Consider the following 23,455-nt stretch of genomic DNA (forward strand, 5'->3'; position numbering starts at 1 on the left):
TATAGTATAATATTAATTCTTAGAATTACAATATATTTCACAATAGGAAAATGAAACATAATTAAAAGCTATCTGTTTCAAGTGTTAAAAGAAAACTTTTAGAAATACATCTATACAAACTTCATAGTTCATTAACTAAATAATGAAGCTTGACAATCAATGTGTGAGGTTAAATGCCCCTCCCATAAGAAATTAGACATACCACAATGTTTGCCCAAAAATTGCTTGATTCTCTTTGAATGATCAAGAGCAAGTTTAGAAGCATGTTTACATTGTTCCAACCTAGGAACACGAAGGTGTTGGAATACAAACACCACTAAGGGGGCAGGGGGGGAATTAATGGTTTAAAATAATTTTTCAAAACTTGAAACAACTACAAGTTATAAAATTTAACACATGAGCAAGATAGTTAATGAATAAAAAAGTGACACAATATTTTAATGTGGAAAAACCCTTAGGATAAAAAACCACTTTGAATTTGAAAATTTATTGGCCTCTTGGGTAAATCTTTTAGAGCTACAACTCTGGGAAGCACCAACACCCTGTTATAGAAACACCAATTTCAAGGAACACCAATCCCTTATAGCTGAAGTACCAACTTCCAAAATAATAAAATGAGATATAAAATCAGAGGATCATCTCTATTACAACACAAATCATGAATCATTAGTTTCAACTTCTTGTTGAAAACATAATGCATGATATACTTCTTTCTCCTCAAAATATCCAATATCCAAATATATTTTCTTTTTCCATTAAATGATATGATCAAAGAATGATATGAATGAATGAAGAAGCAATATATAACCCTACAAGTACATACCCCAAAATTCCTTTAGACCAAAACTATTGAAACTACTGAAACTGTCATAACAATTTGGTAAATGTTTCTAATAAACATAATTTTTCTCTTTCCATGCATGTGCTATGCAAAAACTAACAAAGACCCATTTTAGCTAACTCAAAGCCCTTTCCAAAAAGGTATCATAGTTGTAGACTATTTGATAAAAATTCTTGTCCACTTTCTCATAGACCAAAACTATTTTTTTTATAACTATTTTCTAAACCAATGTGAACATTAAGTGTTAATTGTTAAACACTTAAGTGTTTCTCTTGAATATGTTTTGAACAATATTTAAGGACATCAAATAAGATAATTACATGATGTTAACCATACCATATTCTCATTATAATTACATTATTGACATCAATGACAACAATCAAAGACCAAATACCAGGGGTTCAACATATTCCCCCTTTGGCATTGATGTCAATACCAACTTCCACCTATATATCCATGTGTACCTATACCTATATACCCATCATGTAGGTATCTTCATCACTTTTCTCCACCTTTGACATTGAAATGACAAATGATATATACCAAGGTTTCAATGTAACAAAAAGATAAGCAAAATATGCTCCCCCTAAAACCTATCACTCATTTATGAACTTATGCAAGAGGAGAGAGGGATAAAACCCCCAATATTGTTCTTAATGCTTCAAATATGGCTCTTGAGAGAAGTTTTGTAAATATGTCAGCTAGTTGATCTAAAGAAGGAACAAATTCTAATTCAACATTACCATTCAAGACATGTTCCCTTATGAAATGATAGCGAACATCAATACACTTGGTACTTGAATGCATTACTAGATTCTTTGAAATACTAATTGCACTCTGATATCACAATATATAGGAACTAGTTTAGACACTGTTACTTTCAAATCTGATAAAATTTGAACCATCCAAAGAACCTATTAAAAACAACAACATGTGGCTATATATTCAACCTCTACAATAGAAAGTGTAGTAGATTCTGGCTTCTTACTATGCCAACACACTAGCCTATTACCTAAGAAAAATGTTGCTCCTGAAGTGCTTTTTCTTTCATTTAGACAACCTACCCAATATGAGTTAATATAAGCAAAAAATCTGAATTCATCATGTTTAGGATAGCAAATCCCATAATCCAAAGTACCCTGAATATATTTGAAAAATAATTTTAACTACAATAACATGAGATTCTTTAGGTGAAGATTGAAATCTTGCAACCAAACATACAACATGCATGATATCAAGCCTTGATGTTGTGAGATATAGTAAACTACCAATCATGGATCTATAAGCAATTTGATCAACATCAGGAGAATCATCATTTTTAGTAAGTTTACATCCTATTATCATTGGTGTTCCCATAGGCTTACAATCTTCCATATCAAATTTATTTAATATTTCTTTTGCATACTTAGTTTGGGATAACAATATACCAGTTTCCAACTAAGGAATTTGTAACCCAAGAAAATAGGATAGTTCCCCAAGCATGGACATTTCAAATTCATATTGCTTAAGCTTTGAAAAACCTTGACTTAAAGCATCATCATTGGATCCAAATACTATATCATCAACATAATCAATAACAATGAGAACATCATCACATGTACCATATATGTAAAAATTTCTATCAGCACTACCTCTTCTAAAGCCATTTTTGAGAAGATACTGATCCAACCTAGAATACCAAGCCCTTAGAGCTTGTTTCAAACCATAAGAAGCCCTTTTTTAGCTTGTAGACATGATTATGATAGTCTTTGTTTTCAAATATTTAGGTTGATCCATATAAACCTCTTCATCAAGATAACCATTAAAAAATTTCATTTTAACATCCATTTGGTACATTTTAAAGCCCTTGAAAGATAAATATGTAAGAAAGATTCTAATTGCTTCAATTCTAGCCACCAGTGCAAAAGTTTCATCAAAGTCCACACCTTCTATTTGTGCATAACCCTTACAAACCAATCTAGCATTGTTCCTTGATATCTTTCCATTTTCATCAAGATTATTTCTAAAGAGCCATTTAGCACCTATTACATTTTTATCTTTAGGTCTAGGCACAAATTCCCAAGTTTTATTCTTTTCAATTTGACTTAGTTCCTCTTTCATAATTTTAACCCAAAACTCATCCACACTAGCTTCTTTATGTGATTTAGGTTCAATTTGAGATAAAAAATAGAGATTAGCACATTTGCTAGATGTAGTTCTTGTTCTCATTTGAATACCTGCATGTTCATCCCGTATAATCTATTCTTGAGGATTATACTTCAATCTTGTTCATGTAGCCTTTGTACTTGTGGATTCTAGTGTTTCTATTTGATTTTTATCTCTTCTTCACCTTCATCAACTTTATCATTTTCAAGTTTATTATCTACTTCTTTCAAGTTATTATCACTGTGTTGTAGGAAATTATTATCCAGTCTTATTTCCTTTTTATCCTTCACAACTTCATTCACTTTCACATGTACACTTTCAATAAGGTTATTCAACCTTTTATTAAAACATTTGTAAGCTTTACTTTGAGAAGAATATCCTAAAAAGATTGCTTCATCACATCTTGAATCAAAGATTCCTATTTTATCACCAGAATCCTTAATGAAGCATCTACTTCAAAAAATTCTAAGATGCTTAATAGATGCATGATGTCCATACCATAACTCATAAGGAGTGTACTTAGTTTTTACCCTTAGTTGTTCCCTATTCAAAATATATACCATTGTTTGAACTACTTCTTTCCAATACTTGTTTGGTACTTTACATTCAACTAACATAGTCCTTGCCATTTCTTTCAATGTTTGATTCCTTTTTTCAACAACTACATTTTGTTGAGGTGTCTTTGATGTTGCATATTGTCTTTCAATGTCATGTTTTTCACAATAATCAAAAAATTCTTTTGGAGTAAACTCACCATCTTTATTTGATCGTAAGCATTTAATCTTCAGGTCTAACTCATTTTCAACCATTTTTATGAAAATCTTAAACTTGTTAAATGCCTCTGATTTATGCTTAAAGAGTGTTACTCATGTCATTCTTGTATAATCATTTATAAAATGTATGCAATACTTTTCACCATTTAACAACATTGTCCTTGTAGGACCACATAAATCAGTATGTACTAATTGCCATGGTTTAGAAGCAACATATTCTTTTGAAGGAAAAAATGACTTTTCTTGTCTATCATGTTGACACCCTTCACAAATAACATTCTCTAGCTTACTTATACATGACATACCTCTTACTTTCTAATGCTTACTAACTTTTACCAAGTTGTCAAAATTCAAGTGCCCGAGCCTTTTGTGCCATAGCCAACTTTCATTCACCTATCCCATAAGACAAACATCTTCATGATCGTTAGTATTTGTGATATCTTTTAAATTATATACATTCCATTTTGATCTTTTACTTGATGCAACCATGGTCATCAAAAAGAACTTCATATCTATGATCACAAATTTAACTAACACTTAGAAGATTGCACTTTAGTTCATCAACATAATACACATCATGAATTGAAATTTTATCACTAAGCATGAAAGAACCCAAACCTTTAATTTTCCTTGAAGAATCATCACCAAAACTAACATTGCCACCTTTGTATTTAATCAATTTGTCAAACTTCATTCTATCTCCTATCATGTCTCTAGAACAACCACTATCAATTATCCAAAAGTCCTTTTATTGAAAATGTAGAGCCATTTGAAAAAACATATACTTATTAATCTTAGGCCTCCATGTATTAGTCACTTTAGTATCAAATTCTTTATGAACTTGTAGACTAGCATAAGATTGATCATTTTGAATTGACTTAGTTTTCCAATTATTCATAACATGACCAAAAAGATTGCATTTGTAACATCTTAGACCATTCATTTTAGGAAAGGAATAACCAAAAGGAAACTTTGGATACCTCCTTGACATGTATCTATAATTACCTGCATTTGAAGTGGTAGCATTCTAATTTGTATCCTTACTTTCATATTTAAATATCTTGAATAAAGATTTATCTTTCTTGTTACTAAAACATTGTCCAAGTTCAAAACCAATTCCTTTAGATGATCAATTCTTCTTTGTTTCCTTAACATATCATCCAAAGTAGTGTTGTCATATTTTTCTAGCTTTCTTCTATATGATACTACTTCATTCATTAACCTTGTACATTCCTAATGTTTAGAACTTAACTCTTCCTTAGTGATAAAGATAGTTCTCTTTTTTTCCTCAACTTGTAATTTCAATTCTATAACTTGTTGTTTTAAGTTGTTAGTTTCTTTCTCAAAGTTTTCTTTTTCTTTTAAGAATGTATTTTCTCGAACAATTAAATTTCTTTTTAAATCCTTGATCTTTTTAAGTACATGAAGAAATTCACAATCTAAATCAGCCTTAATGAATTCAATATCATCATCACTATCTAATTCTTGACAAGTAGTTTCTATAGCCATGAATGAAACTTCATTTTCATCACATTCAAAACTACTAGATTCACTATCTAATACATAAAAAATCAAACTCTTCTTTTTCTTAAAGAACTTCATTTTGTTATAGAATTTCTTTTTATGTGATTTCTCTTTCTCATCATCTACTTCATCATGACAATTATAAGAACATTCAGATGCAAAGTGTCCTATTCTACCACAATTAAAGAATTTGAAAGGAAGTTTACCTTTGTATTTACCTACTCCTTTTTTTAATTTCCTTGATAAATGTTCTTCAAGAACATCAAGATGATTATGAAGGGACTAGTTTTACTTTCTTTTCCACCTTGAATGTTGCTTCTTTGCTTGTGGATTCCTTCTTGCCAAACTTCCTCATTTCATAAGCTACAAGTGCTCCATGAATATCTTCCATTTTATACTTGTTAATATCTCTAGTTTCTTCTATAGAACATATCTTAGAATCAAATTTATCAGGAAGACATCTCAGAAATTTCTTTATAACATCAATATCATCAATTTGTTCACCAAGCCCTCTTATGCCATTTACAGTTTCATATGTCTTAAGGAGATAGTCTTCTACCTTTTCATCATTATCCATCTTAAAGTCTTCACATCTTGATTTCAAATTTTGAATCTTGCTTCTTTAACTCTATCATTATCATGATATGTATTTTTCAATTTTTCCCATACTTCTTTAGAATAACTACAATGCATTACCTTAACAAAAACTTCTTTAGATAAATTGTTAAGTATATAACATTTAGCTTTTATATCAGTTTTATACTTCCTCTTTTAATTAGGATCTATAAGAAAGTATTAGGAACTTTATAACCATTAAAAACTAAAGCCCAAACATCAACATTAATAGACAACAAATATGTTTGCATAATTATTTCCCAAAAAGCATAATCTGGTCCACAAAAAATAGGAACCTTTAAGTATTCCACTAAACCAAAATCTACCCAAAGTTGTTAAACTTGATGAAGGGAATCTTTCTCTAATACCACTTGTTGGAATACAAACACTACTGACCAAAGGGGGGGTGAATCAGTGGTTTAAAATACTTTTTCAAAACTTCAAACAATTAGAAGTTATAAAATGTAACACATGAGAAAGATAGTTAATGAATAACAAAGTGACACAATATTTTAATGTGGAAAACCCTTAGGGTAAAAAATACTTTGAATCTAAAAATTTATTGGCCTCTTGGGAAAATATTTTAGAGCTACAACTATGGGAAGCACCAACAACCTATTTTAGAAATACCAATTTCAAGGAACACCAATCCCTTACACCTAAAGCACCAACTCCATGGATACAAGAAGCACCAAATTCTAAAATGAACAAATAAATAATATGTAAAATAAAAGGACCATCTTTGTTATGACACAAATTATGAATCATTCATTTCAACTTCTTGTTGAGAACATAATGGAGCATATACTTCTATTCTCCTTAGAACATCCAATATTTAAATATGTTTTCTTTTTCCATTCAAATATCTTATCAAATACTAATATGAATGAATGAAGAATAAATATATAACTCTTCTTCTACATCTAATAAACTTCTGCAATGAAAATAAAATCACAAATATGAAAATAGAAACATAAAACATTACCATCTTCTTTGTTGTTATGTCATGCCCAAAAATGCCAACAAGTTATGTTTTAATATTTAAAAGTGATAATAGGATTAAATGTAATAAACAAGTATTCAAGTAAATTCACTTAACTTCCTCACGCACATGTATAATTATAAAATTTAAACACAATTCGAATGCAAATTTCCTTAACATATTTTAAACTTAAAATTGCATAGCTAAGTATATATATCAACATTTTATCTGATTAATCTAATTTAAACAAATGTGATTACCAATCATTAAAAAAATATACAGTAAGGTAACATCATCACATCTGATTTTTAAATTACATATGCAAAACTGAAAACAAAGCTATAAGACTCAATGCAAGCATATTTACTCAATCTCAATTTTCTATTAAACTACCTGGTTCAAAGGCTCCACCGGGAAAGAACTAGTAAGAAAACTCAGCTTCGTTGCCACTTCAACAGAAGTTTAAAATACATTTCTACACAGGATTCTAATCTCAAACGTAATTGAATTTCAACAATCAATAAATATTTCCATCATGGCCCTTCACAAGGGTTCCATATCAATTTTTGCAACACATTTCTAAGAACCATGGAGAGAACAAAATCTGATCAGGTATCAACAAACATTACTAAGAGACAAATCAAACATGCATATTCATACAAGGTTTTCATAATAGGATTCACAATGAATCAAAAATAGGGAAAGGTGGATTTTTCCAATAGGAGATGTCAGACACAACACCGAACCAGGTGCCTAATCGGGGCTATAAATCAAGAACTTTCATTCTTCCATTCTTACATGCCAAAACTCATACGTGGTTTGTGCTGACAGGTATGGGCCCATAACACCCTACCCTCTCTCCCTCTTCTTGTCTTGAGAAGAGACTCTACACTGTTGGAGTCCAACTAAAATGACCTTTCCCGAAATTGGCCACTTCTGCCCTCTCCAAGGGTGAGTAATGCCAAAACACCCATACAAGAAAACTTCAAAATTGTAAACATAAACATGAAAGGAAAACATCCAAAAAAAAAACATGGTTTTCAAATCTTCCCAACATACCCAAAATACATACAAGCATTCAAACAACAACAAGGTAGCATAGCATGAAACAAGCACGAAAATCTAAACAAGGGAGATGAAGAACTCCTACCTTCACAAAGAGGTAATGGAAATGAACAAATTTGAGTAGAGCTTTTCCCTTCCTTGCTTCAATCTTCCAAGACTCCTCTCTAAATGTAGAGATTGGATAACAACCTCCACTACTCCAAGAAGGGCCTCTAAATAAGCCTCAAACTCAACCACCAAAAAGAGCAATAACTACTCCCACCCACCTACCAATCTAGAAGGTCGTAACTCAACTCATACTATGGCTAACCACTAAGTGGAGGTGAGGTGATGCAACTCATGATAGCCATAGTCAATTTTCGCACAAAGGCAAAAAGAGACTTTTTGAGTGATCTCAAAAGTCAATAAAAGGGGCTTAGGGGTCGGAAAAGACTCCCAACTCATACCCATACCCCTTGGGTATAATTATTTCATGTTTTAAAGTCTTAGGAATAGGTTTGGAACCAAACAAAAGCTAGGAATTAATTAGGACCATCTAACAACTCCAAAAATGCAGATTAAGCACTAATTTGGATTAGGGGTAACTAAACTCGATTAAAAATAAATTAGCCAAAAAGGTCACTAACTTAGTCTAACTTAGGTCCATAGGTTACATAGTTAACCCTAACTAGCATGCTAGAATGCACATACAATTCACGAGTGTCAAGTGACACTATAAGAACACAGTTGCAAAATATTAACATTTACTAATCATGGAAAGGTACATTCATACATCTCATGATACAAATAAAGTACATTCAACGAGGTTTCCACAAATGGTACATAGGGTTCAGTTTCGTTTCTCTGTTAGATTTCCTGACTCAAATATCCTGCACAGATCAGTAGCTCAAGAAAATCACATACATATATTCAAAACTTATCTGGATAGTTACATAAATCAAAACATGAATCTTTCATATAATTAACTGTTTAATTCATTAATTTGAATTAAAATACTAGGATAATCATCGTTAGGCATGCATATACCAAACATCATAAACATCACCATTTGAGGAATACTAAACTATCTAGAACATAGAAATTAATCATCAAGGTGTCAAAATCAACACCCTTATCATCAGGTAAAAATGCCTCGTATCATCGCTAGTGAAATTTTAATGTTTGAATAGTTGAGATAATGTAGTTTTTTCTTGAATCACTAAATATTTAAAGCATAAAAGTATTAGGATCTTAGTTCTTATTAGGACATCTAAACCATAAAACATAATTCCATATCCATTCTAATCTCCTACCACAGATTTAACAGAGATATACATATTTAATAAGTACATGCAAGGAGGGACCTTACATGTTAAAAATCTAGTTGCAAATTGTTTGGTCTACAAGGAATTCCACACAAATCATGCAAATTCTACTAAAACAACACATTGGATGTTTTAGAGGAATGTATCCTCTACTTATAAACCAAGAAATTAAAAATTTTGGAGGTAGATACATACCCCAAACTTCCATTAGACCAAAACCACTCAAAACTGCTAAAATTGTCATAACAATTTGGTTATTGTTTCTTATAAACAATTTTTTTTCTCTTTCCATACATGTGTTATGCGAAAACTAACAAAGACCCATTTTAGCTAACTCAGAGTCCTTTGAAAAAATGAATGATGGTTGTGGTTTATTTGATAAAAAATCTTGTTGACTTTCTCATAGACCAAAACTATTTTTTTATAATCATTTTCTAATCCATTGTGAACATTAAGTGTTAATTGTTTAACACTTAAGTGTTTGTCTTGAGTGTGTTTTGAAAAATATTTAAGGACATCAAATAATATAATTACATGATGTTAAACATGCCATATGTTCATTATAATTACATTATTGGCATCAATGACAAAAATCAAAGTCCAAATACCAAGGGTTCAAAACAAGGTAGAGTTTGTAGGTCAAGTTGATAATAAATTGCAATAGGATCTGTTTGTCAAATAAATAGTATTGAAAAATGAGTTTCAACACACTTAAAAAATTTCATCATACATGCCAAGTACACAATAGATGCTGAGCCAAGAATTTCAATAGGTGTCAAGTCATAGTTAGTGTCGAGTAGATCACAATGTAGTATGTGCCAAGTAATAGAATCATTCATGTGCCGAGCAATTCAGAACAACATATGCCGAGAAATATAGGATATAACAGGTGGTGAGAGAACTAGAAACTGTAGTTGATGTTGAGCAATCCAAAAATAGTATGTGCTAAGCATTAGTAAGACTTCATGTGCCAAGCAATGCAGGATCAACATAAGAGTTTGTATTTGTACAAACTAAGATATGAACCACTTTTGGAGCCGACTTAGAGAAATTTTGAAGGAGAAAAAGGATAAGGAAGAATCATTTATATTCCCTATGCAATCTACATGTAACCAATCAAAAAAATGGTGAAGGAATGCAACCAATAAGAATAATGCAATGTATGAGCAAGAATTTGAGATTCAATATGGATAATAGATCCATACCTAACCCCAAGTATTTAGATTCTTTATAAGGAGAACAAATGCACCATTGTATGTGTGGAATAAAATAGTACAAGGGGATATTGTAGCAAAATTTCAGTGTGAAAAGAAAAGACTTAGTGGAAAGGACAACATTTATACATCCAGTTGATCAGAATAGAACATGGGACATATTTAGAGATCATATCTAGTAGAGATCAAAAGAGGAAGAGCAGATCAAGTACTTGAACCCAACAATTTGAGATTGCATTTAATCATTTTAAATGTTCTAATAATCTCTCACAATTATATTAGAAGTTGAAATCCTATGGTGATAGGTTAGCTAAACAACAAGGTAGGAAGACCTTTGGAGAAGGTCAAGAAAATCCTATGTATTAGGTGGGTTTAAAAACCTTTATGTAAAACCTTTAATAGGGTGACACTTGATGTAAAGTTTTTGTAAATCCTTTCAATAGGTCACATTTAACAGTGTGTTGTAGCCTTTAATAGGGCAGGCCTTTAATAGGGAAAATCATCAGAAGTGGTTGAACTCATTGCTGTAGTAATTTTTGCGGGTGTCATCCCCACCCTAGTTTTAGCTTCTTATTCCTAGAGGGTTTTTGGGTCACCCAAATCTCTTGTGTTATGTGTTGATGCATGCTTTCATTTCATGTTTGTTTGTGTTTACATGCATGCAAATTGTTTTTCAGATATGTGTTTATAAGAGTTTGAAAGGATAAAAATTGTGTACTTCTGATTCACCCCCCCTCTCAGAAGTACTATTCCCATTTGAACATTCCAATAGGATCTCTTTAATTGAATCATTACAAAATAACATTCAAAAGTAAGCCAATTCTTTAAGAAAATAACAATAAATGTATTGCATTATACCAAAGACTTAATAGTCACCGAGATAACTTATTAGAGCCAAGGTCCACAAGCACAATACATTAAGAAATGCATATATTTCTACCTAAAAAGAATAAGAGAACAAATTGGAAAATAAAATTGGAAAACATAAATTTATCTTAATCAAAATATTAGAATTTGAAATGGAAAACTATTAACATAGAGTATCATTATTTTATGGCTTTTTATATCCCTATAATGTGGTGCATATATAGATGCACAGATAGGTACTCTATATATATATATATATATATGTATGTATATGTATGTATGTATATATAGTTTTCCTTATTAAATTAGAAGTCAATAGACACTACTACTCAATTAATGGACCTAAGTTGTCAATATATTATTACATGACATTGATAAATTATCCTATAAATTTTTCAATTACCAAAATATCATCTAACTAATTTGAATGCAATATTATTACAAATTTTACTACATAGGAGATAAATGTAAGAGCTAGAGCATTAGGGGGAGGCATGTGTTTAAATGGAGGAATATTAGAAACTGTACTCCATAGGTGATAAATGTAAGAGTTGGAGTATTGAGGGGAGGCACTTGTCTGAATTGAGGATTTTAGACATGAATGAGTGTTTAAGTGAGGTGAAATTGATGGGATTGGAGGGAGGGGAGGTGGAGGAATCATATCATTGGGTGGAAGTGTAGTAGCCCATCGACCACCCCCAAATGAATGACACAATGTAATGACCAAAGATCTTATCAAAGTAGGCATCCCCCCTTACAGTGACTTCAATATCATCACATCCCTAGCACAAAATTCATTGGGACAAATTTTAATCAGACATGATATTGGTTTAGAACAACTAATATTCTTATCCTAAATACCAATAAAACAAAAGTCACAATGTATCTCTATGCAAAAGTTCAATGTCTTCTTGTTGGGTAAAAGTACAAAGCTATGTCACCTTTTAGGCTGACTTATCAGAATGAATAAATTTGAATATTTCTTTCTAAAAATCAATTTTGTTCAAACACATGATTTGGATAAATTTATTCTAGATAAGTTATATATGGTCTCACACTTTTCTAATTGGAAATGTCTATAAATGCATGTTTTATACTAGTTAGTATCCAATTACTAAAGAAATAAAATTATTTCAGAAAATTGACGTTTGAATAGCTCTTACTATTTTTCATTATATTTTTTTAATAACATATAAACACCTTTTTATAGAGGTCAAAGTCATGACTATTCTCATATAGAGTTCAAGTGTTTAAATTAGATATATTATATTGTAATTAAAAAATTCTACAATGATATATTTTAACACTCAAGAAGATGTCAATTTTGAGAAAGAAAAATATTAAATCATATCAAAAAAATTTAAAAATTATATGACATTCTAGAGGAGAGAGTTCTCTTCTAGAAACTTTTACTTTTCTTTTCATTGAAATATATTTATTTTTAAAAATGTGGTGGGAGATGAAAACTATCGATTTAAATAAGTTAAATTTTGAATAGTTATAAAAGAGAAAATATAGGTCTAAAGCCACCTTTTTTATTTTTTATTGCTTTAGCTACATATGTTATCTATAATATAAGATCAAAGGAAAATAAATTTATTTCCATATCATTTTGTGGTGGGAACTAGACCCCTAATTTTCAATGTTTTTCAGCAACTAAAATGTTATCCTTAAAAATAAAAAAGTATATCAATTCTTATTCCAAATAATAATTAAAAATTATAATCCTAAACTTCATCCATTTCTACACATTTCATTAGTTTACTTCATTTTCAAATTCTAAATAATAGTACCAATTTTATGTCATTGAAGGTGAATAGTTATACTTTTGTTAGTCTTTTCCTTTGTAGAAGGGTGACATAGGTTTGTGCTTTTACCATATTGTTATAAAATGTATCTAGGAAAAATAACCACATGTTCCAAGTTCCGAGAATGGTAAGAGAGTTTAGATTAAATCATATTAATATATTGGTCCTATTGAAGAAAAGAGGGTGTGATTTAAGATGCAACATCTTATTAATTCTATAGAACATAGATAGGAAATGTTAACACTTGATATATTGTCATGTGTTTGTTTGCAACAAAAACATGACTTAAAGTGAAAGGGGTTATTTTCACATATGGTAATGGAAGACAACAGGGGAAGTCTTTTTGAAATATGGTAAAAGTGAGATGAATAAAGTGGCTACGAAGCATCGTAGGAAAGACATGGCTAACAATCCCATGAATACTATTTCTATTCCCTGGTAACTCCTTTTCCAGTCTCCCTCATTTAAGTAGGCCAATGCTTGGAAATATATTTATTAGTGAGATATATATCATACTTGGAGATTTTGTGGTGAAAACATACAAAATGTAGAAGAATATACAAGGCACACAAGATTATCTATATTCTACGTTGTTTCTATGTTTATAATTAAATGAGAACTTAAACACTGCATCCCACAACCTTTACCATCATCACCAAAATTTTCAAATGGGAGACTTGAAATAGGACATGGATATCCATTAAAGAATAATGTAAAGAGAATCATTGTCAAATATTGTAGCTGAAAACCTATGGTAGATATACACCAAAATATGGAGACAAGACAAGGACTATGAAAAAATTGACAAAATATATCAAAGAAAATCCATCTTATGCAATTTTAGAAATCATCTTAACAAAATTCAATTGTATTTGTAGTATTCCCAAAATAACACCATTGCATTAAAAAATCTTAGAGTTTTTTACTATACATGACAAACAGGTATGGTGACACTATCTCATGAATTTTAAATAAACTTCTATGTCCTTGCATTAGTATCCTATGTACTCCCAAACTCTATGTTATGAACCATATCAATCAAATGTTTTTTATACCTAATACAATCCTTATCTCATTTGTTTGCAATGTAATGTGAATGAATTAGTATATCCTATATTTTCCCAAACTTTGTGCTATTAACCATGTCAATCATATGTTCATTGTACCTAGTATGATCCTTATCTCATTCATTGACCTAAGAAGATCATCAATCCAATTTTGACACTTAAGATTTCATAGCATTTGTCATAACATAGGTGTTTGGTTTGAGATACTTTTTTGTCTCCTTATATTCATGCATTCAATAAAATCCATTTGTTGATGAAGAATATTGCAAAATCCATCTTCTACAAGGAAAAATGAATGCAGACTTGGATGCTCTAATCCATGGTGGGATGATATATTGCTACTTTTGAATTTATTTGAGAAGTCCTTCACAAAATTCTAAATGAAAGAAAGCATTGCTAGATTAGATGTATTAGTCATTCCATGAATCTCATTTTTTATTTTCAACTTATTTTTATTGTGGCATTCTCATAATTGTTGTCTATCATATAAAAAAAGTTAAATATATTTTATATTTATAAAAAGTTCAAAGAAACATAAACAAAAATTATCAAAAACATAACTATTATTTCACCTATTATGTGCTAAATGATCCTCAAATAGTTGATAATTTTCATTACCTCTAATCCCATCTAATTCAATAATTTCCTACATCAATATTCCAACACATTTAAACATATACTTTATAGAAAATCATTTACAAACAAAATAAATAAATAAACATGTTTGTCATACCAAATGACTAGAGACACTGATGAGGCATCTTTCTTTTGTAGAATCAACTATAGTAGAAGGATAATCCAAGTCTATATTCAAATTATTATTAGATAGATTTGTCCCTCTCTCATTAAATTCACCTTAATCACATGCTTGCACATGTATCCTTTTATCAAAAATTTGCAAGAGCACATGTATAGATCAAGTGGTGAGATATACATCTCATATTAGAAACAAGTATCACTTTCACTTGTAACCCATGCTATATGATCATCATGATCATTAAATGTAATATTTTCATCTAGAATTTTCAATGATTGAACCCAATATGTATTTTTAATCTTCTCAATTTTGAAGTTCCTATATAAACCATGTTTGTTTTCATATTTCTACCCAACAATAATAGACATTAACATGCATTGTTAGTTGATGTACCTACCAATCAACACAATGATTTGTAGGATGCATGACTACTTTTAAGAACCAACTTTTTAGGTGTGAGTGGTATGATTCTATGGTTCCATTTGTTTCTTACCCTCCATGCTTGAGTGTATGGAAACATATAGCCCACATACTTAATCTTTTAGAACATCAACTCTTAAAATATTCAATGAATGAGGGTTGGGTATCTTTGAAGATTTCAATAAATATGTAAACACCATTCCTTGTTGAATCTTCATTTACTAAACAATGCTTGATATATCCAAGTCTATCAAACATTTCTCATCTAATTTCATTATCTTTGACCTTTGCAATTAAGTTTTTCAACCATGCACATCTAAGATGCCAAGAACATAGATATTCATCATGTAAAATACTTCTCTATATCATAAATATATACATTTAGTATTTAGTATTTTTTTCAATGGTTTCATACACTATCAAAGAGATGTATGTACTCTCCTTTATAAAAGATCATAAAAATAATAATACAAACCTACCTATTATAAGAAATTTAAAATTTAGAACTTGAAGCAACTTAAGGCCTACAAAGACATGGTAGATAAATTGTAGGTATGCTGACATGTGCTACTATTTCTATCAATCTTCTAGTGATGGAAACATCTATTTTAAAGGATGTAATTGTTCTAGTCACATGGGTTCAAGCCCTATTTTGTCTCTTTCTCCTTTCTTGGAAAGACTCACCCATCCTTGCAAAAGGCTACTTGGCTTGAAAGTTGCAATTAACTTTTTTAAAACTTTCTTTATTATTCATAAGAAATAATGCATATTGATTTTTGGGTTTGCATGTTTTATTTCCTCATGGTACACAACATATTTGTATGCTTATTACAAAATTGAATGGAAAACTATAGTTATTTTAGATGCTTTTAGTTACACATGTTGACATGTCTCCTCAACTAGACAATGTAAGCCGAAAAACCATAGTAGTAAGACTTTAAGTAACATATTGTATGATTATTGAAAAATCTATACCTATTTGTTTTATTTCCAATGCAGATTGGGGTTTACCCTAGTGAGAAAAGACATCCTTCCAATCTGAAATTCTACTTTGGAGGCTACTAAGAGCATTGCTATCATGTTATATCTCTACCTTCTAGGTACAATAAGCCTTCAATTTATGTTGATTCATTTTCGACACCATTTTCTTGTTTTCTTTTACAAATATCACTTTATTGTGTCTTATTTTTCATTTTCCTATACCCCAAGAGTTCCAAAGAATGAGAGAAAACTTCTTTCCAAATGCAAAAGATACCTATAGTTTGCTAAATTATAAGTTTCACTTCAATACACACAAAGATAATTGTAAGTAGTTCAAAATCTCTCTTATAAAATTGTGACATTCAATTGTGCATATTATTGGTTAGCTTTTGTCAAAAGATAAATTTATTTGTGACACAAGTAGTTTTGGTAACTTTGTTTCATATCATGTTATTTTATATTTGATATATTGAAAGGGACATTGATATATATCTAAAGGTGGTTAGTATGTGCTTAAAAGGGATCAATCTTATGGAAAAACACATACATGTCAAATACAATTGTATTCTAGATTTGTGCTTCACAAAAAAAAAGGTGGATTCAATCAAGAGTAAAACTTAGGTCCTACATGTCAAATCAATATTAATGGAATTGACATAATTTATTTTGAAATTAACCATGTAAGTTGTGTTGGCTCTTGATTTAACAGTGATTATTATTACCAATGGACAATATAATTCTTCACACCTAGAGATAGCTAACACTCATATTTAGCATAATAAACTGTATCTTTGGGCCAACTTCAGAAAGCATAAATGCTTTTTACACTTTTAGCTCTACGAGACCAAGGTGGGAGTACCTTAGGGATTCCAATATTTCTTGACTCTTACCCTTAATCCCTAAATTTATAGATATGGTCCAATTTCTCTAATATATATGAAACCAATCATGAACTATAGTAGCTAACAATACCTCATGAACTTCCACAAATAGATGATGACCACCCTTATATACTGGATACAACATTCAATTGATTTAGATTTGAATATAGATTAGATAGACGTAGCAGAATTTACTTTCTCTGATTTATATGACAAGTGCCTTATCCATTGTTACATGGAATCAAATACTAGTAGGGGATCTAATTAAAATAGCTTGTAAATGAATTTATCAACTGTAGTAACCAATTCCCATTCTTATGAAATATCCCTTTTTATAAACTCACTGACCCTACTAATTTATTGAAGCTCTTCCTTAGTTCCTTGAATCAAAAGCAACAATAAAATTAGTATACAACCTATCTAGATTGCATTCAATCAATTAAACCTTATTTAAATGATCTCAAAGTAAACAAACTCATAAACTAGAGATAGAAATTGATAACATAGATGTAGTGTAAGTACCCTTTTGTATTATCCTTTGAATAGATTAATAGAATAACCAATATAAACTCAATGAAACTTTGAATATCTTGCTGGTTTTGTCATTTATTTATATCATTAGAGAGTAAAAAATGTGAAAGAAAACTCTAAAAAACTACACACAAGTGGAGCAATTGTACTTTTCTTGAACAAGAACAAAAATTATAAACAAATTTCAGACCATTCTCTAACCTTGGGATCTCACTTATATAGGGTGAGATGCAACAAGCTTCAGGTATAGAGAACTAACAACTATCCTTTAGACAAAAGATTTCTAAATTTTACTATTGTCATAAAGGACAAAATTTTGTGCAATAGAAAAAATTTTGTATCATAACATTCCTTTGTGGGACCAGTTTTCTGTTTCACCTAGTGATATGATTTCTTTTCCTGAAAAGAGTTGATGATTGGCCTTTTTGCTATTCTAAATCCTTGAAATATGTGGCCATGAAGTGTGCTAGTGATGTATTTAGCTTTGATCTCTACAAGTTGACCTCAAATCTAGCATCTTCACTTGTATCATCATGTACTATTAAAGTAACAGTTATTTTCTCTTCCTCTGTTGTCGTATCATCAATTTGGGCCTTTGTGCCTACAACTATAATTTTTTGCTCACCTTTATTCTCTTCTTCCTTTTGATCTTTGGATGATGCATCAATTATATGTACATCATCTTGTTCCATCTCCTCATCATCATCAATTTCAACATCTTCTCATTGTTCACTAGGAGCAATATCTGCCATCCACTTGTCAAAAAGTGTGTCATCTAGCCAATTGAATTGTAGAATATCATGTTGTTTCTTAATCATGTATTTAGCTACTTTTTTAATGTTAATAAAATCTTGCTTTAAGGAATCAAAGAATAATTGGGCTTTTACAATTTCCTTAGTAGTGGCTGCCCAAGATGCATTTGCATTTCATTTATGACTCTATTCATCCTTAGATAAAAGAATTCATCTAATTCTTTGGCTCATTCTTCTCTAATTTAAATTTATTTTTCTTATTTAAACGATGCAAGAATAAGCCAAAATTATAACTCTTTTATTTGTTCAAGTAGCTAACAATTTTCCTCTGTAACTCAACTATGTTATTATCAAACTCTAAGAGGTCATTAGCAACATCTAATGCAGGAGCATCCAGAGGTATAAGGGCAATCCTATGTCATCCAAAAAAATGTACTTAGACTTAGTTTCTATTTCATGTGTTTTCATTTTTTGATACCCATTTGGGTTACATAAAGGTTACAACTCTCACAGTTCCATTATAAGTGTTCTGGGTTAGAGTTTTTAACCACCTTGGGATACATGTAAATGCTAGAAAAATAGGAGTATGTACTTGAGCCATCATTTTTGTGAACTAGAAGGTGTAAATTGGCCAAATAAATGTAATTATAATTTAGAGCATTCCAAATAAAGGATCAGGACAAAAGGCCCCATGGTTTGAAAGTTATTGCAGTTTTTTAGTTTTTGGAGACCTCCTAAGAATGCTTCAAAGTTAGGTTAGGGGCATTAAATGACCTTGAATAGGTTCAAAAAATGGGGGATGAGAAAAGCTAGTCCATAGGGCTATAGGGAACTTTGAGAACTTTCTGAAAATGTAAATGGCTTGTCAATGGGAGCTACGGTTCAAAAGTTATGCCTCCCGAAAGTTTGGTTACCATTTCTGGATTATTCTAATTTTGTGCCGACTTCTAATGCAACTTCTAGAGTCTTCTATTTGGTCAGTGGATGCCAACTAGCACTTTCTAGAATTTATTCCTAATCCTTAACCCTCTAGGGTCTATTTAAGAACATTTCTAGCATTGTAAAAGGCAGTTCGGAGTGGAGTTTGAGAGAAGGTACTGGGAGAAGAAATTATCTCCAGTTTTATGCTATTGTAAGCCCATAGGGCCTATTTTGGAGTCTGTTTCTCTATACTAAGTGTACTAGCATATTATTATAGTTAATAAAATTTTCCCTTTCCTATTGTGTCCATTTTGTTCTTGGGTTGTGTCCCCATCAAGTGGTATCAGAGCTGGTTTTCCTGAGTGTGTAGACAGAGTGCTGACTATGAGGCAATTTGCACCAGGACTGTGTGGTTGCGGGTTTGAATTAAGAAGATGCCTCTATGAAGAGAGCATGGTAGAAGGGCCAGAGCTATTAATCCTGAGGAGGTTACAGCCCTCAAAAAGCAGGTACAAGCATTGCATGAGGAGCTTCGTAGAGGAACAAATGTTGCCGCAGGCAATGAAAGTGAGGACAATAATGAAGAAGGAGGAAATCGACCAGAAAGGGAAGTTGATGGAGAAGTTCTAAATCAAGCAAAGGAAAGGCTTTTTAGGGCCATTAATAAGTTTTGGAAAAGACCTACAATTGATGTGGGTGTATTTTCAGGAAATTTGAAACCAGATGAGTTGATCGATTGGATCAATGAACTAGAAGAGTACTTTGAGTATGAGGATAACAAGGATCTAGATAGGGTTAAGTTTGCAAAGGCCAAACTAAAAGGACATGCCAAAATCTAGTGGCAAGAGGTTCAATTGGAAATAAATAGAAGAGGAAAGGATAAGATCACAAGGTGCGATCACATGGTGGACAAACTAAAGAAGCAGTTCATTCCTGTTGACTATGAGCTTGATTTGTTTAAGAAGATGCATGGGTTAAAGAAAGCTAGAAAATTAGTCCAAGAATATACAGAGGAGTTTTACCAACTTTTGATTAGAGCAGGGCATGCAAAAGCAAATAAGGAGAAGGTTGCTCGTTATATCAGTGGGTTACGACCTAGCATCTAAGAGGAATTAAGTCTGGTAAGAATGATCAGCATTGAGGAGGCATACTAGTTTTCCCTACGAGTTGAAGAGAAGCTAAATAAAATGTTTTAAGGGAGAGAAAGAGGGCATGGTCAAGGAGGAAGGGGTAGTGGTAAGTCATCTAGAGGCCAAAATGAAACCCAAAAGGAAAATGAAAATGTGGGTACTAGCAGGAACTAGTGGAATGAGGGTTTCAACCGCTTTCATGATCAAGACTTTAGAAATCAAAGAGGAAGAGGTAGAGGATGTGGACAAAGAAGAGGAGGCTTCCATGGTACCTATTTCCATTGCAATGAAGAAGGTCATTGTACCTTTGAATGCCCTCAATGACAAGAAAGGATAGATAGGAGAGCTGAGGGTCAAGCTAGGGTTGCTCATGTGGATGAGGATGCACAATCATCACATTCAGAGGATGCAAAAAGAGGAGAGACTTTAGTAAATGAAAGGGTCCTACTAAGTGGTGAGATTGAACCAGGACAAAGGAGGAGTTTATTCTATACTAGGTGCAAGTGTGAGGATAAATGTTGTGATGTGATCATTGATGGTGGTAGCACTGATAACTTGGTATTAGAAGATATGGTCTCTAAGTTGAAGCTCAAGAGGGAGAAACACCCACAGCCCTATCAGATTGCTTGGGTGAAAGATGATCATAATGTCCTGGTAGGTGAACAATGTTTAGTGAAATTCAAAATTGGGAGTTACCATGATGAAGTTCTCTGTGATGTTATTCCAATGGATGTTTTTCATCTATTGTTGTGAAGACCATGGCAGTTTGATAGGCATGCAGTACATGATGGTCATGCAAACACATACTCTCTAACAAAGGATGGAGTTCACCACAAACTAAAGCCCATGAAAAAGGAAGGCAAAAAGGTATGTAGTAGTGCTAGGATTTGTCTGGTTGATGGAAGGAAGTTTTTGGATGGCATGAAACATTAGCATATGTGTTATGCTTTGATTCCTAGGAAAGATAAAGAAGGTAGTAGTGAAATACCATTTGAAGTTTCAAATTTACTAGGTGAGTTTGGAGATATCATCTCTGATAATGTTCCAAAAGGATTGCCACTAGTAAGGAAAATTGGTCATCAAATAGATTTAATTCTAGGAGCTAGTTTTCCTAACAAGGCTGCTCATAGGATGACTCCTACTAAAATTGAGGAGCTAAATAGAGAGGTTCAGGAGCTATTGAGGAAGGGCTTGATTTAGGAGAGCCTGAGTCCATGTGAATTACCTGTAGTACTGGCACCAAAGAAGGATGGAGAGTGGAGGATGTGTATAGACTCTCAAGCTATAAATAAGTAACCATCAAGTATCGGTTTCCTTTGCCAAGAATGGATGATCTTATGGACTGCTTGAGTGGAGCTTAGTACTTCACAAAGATAGATCTCAAGAGTGGCTATCATCAGATATGGATTTGAGAAGGAGATGAGTGGAAAATAGCCTTCAAGACCAAGGAGGGTCTTCATGAGTGGTTAGTCATGCCTTTGGATTGATGAACACCCCGAGCACCTTCATGCAGCTTATGAATGAGGTACTTAAGAAGTTCTTGCAAAAAAAAATTATTGTTTATTTCGATGATATTTTAATTTTCAGCAAGACTTTGGAAGAAAATTTATTGCATATTCATAGTGTTCTTGAGAGGTTGAGGGAAGAGAAACTGTTAATTAATTTGAAGAAGTGTATCTTTGCAAAAAGGGAATTAGTCTACTTGGGGTTTGTTATATCACCTGAAGGTCTTAAAATGGATCAAGAGAAGATAAAAGCCATCTTGGAATGGCCTACTCCAAGGTCTACTACTAAGGTGACATCATTTCATTGTTTGGTTAGTTTTTATAGGAAGTTCATTAAGAATTTCAGTGGCATATGTGCACCCCTAATTGACACAATAAGAGGGGATAGAAAAGAGTTCAAATGGACTATGGCAGCTGCGAGAAGTTTTGAAATGCTAAAGAAGAAGGTGACATAACAACATGTGTTGAAACTTCCAGATTTTAGAAAAGTGTTCCAGGTGGATTGTGATGCTAGTGGTAGCGCTATTGGAGCTGTATTGAGCCAAGAAGGTAAGCCTATTGCATATTTTAGAAAAAAATTGAATGATGCGAAAAAGAAGTATTTTGTTTATGATCAAAAGTTCTATGCAATACTTCAAGCCTTAAATAAATGGAGGCATTATTTATTGCCAAAAGAATTTGTTTTATATAATAATCACCAAGCATTACAGTATCTAAATAGCCAAGCTAAATTGAATCAAAGGCATATGAAGTGGGTAGAGTTCTTGCAAAGCTATACATTTGTGTTGAAGCACAAAAGTGGAAAATCTAATAGGATTGAAGATGCATTAGGTAGGAGGCAGTTGTTGCTTACAATAATGCAGGTTGAAGTAGTTGGGTTTGATGAACTCAAGAATCTGTACCTTGAGGATCCTGATTTTGCTAAAGCATGGAAAGCTTGTAAAGAACCTGTTGTTGAAGACAGAACTAAGTGGCTAGACTATTTGATTTAGGATGGTATGTTTTTCAAGGGTAGTCAATTGTGCATTCCAAGTAGTTCCATGAGGGAAAATCTAATTAAGGAGAAACACAGTGGAGGGATGGCAAGAAATTTTGATTAAGATAAGACCATTTCCATTCTTAGAGAACATTATTTTTGGCCTAAGATTTCACAGGATGTGAAGAAGTTTGTACAGAGTTGTCAAATTTGTCAAGTTACCAAGGGATTTAGTCACAATACTGGACTATATCAGCCATTGCCTATTCCATCAAAGCCATGGGATTTACATAAGTATGGATTTTGTTCTTGGATTACCAAGGACACAAAGGGGTAATGACTCACTATTTTTGGTGTTTCATAGGTTCTCCAAAATGGTACATTTCATTCCATGCC

Source organism: Cupressus sempervirens, chromosome 2 (assembly GCF_028749045.1).
Source record: "Cupressus sempervirens isolate cs-2001-9-10 chromosome 2, ASM2874904v1, whole genome shotgun sequence".
NCBI classification, from domain to species: domain Eukaryota; kingdom Viridiplantae; phylum Streptophyta; class Pinopsida; order Cupressales; family Cupressaceae; genus Cupressus; species Cupressus sempervirens.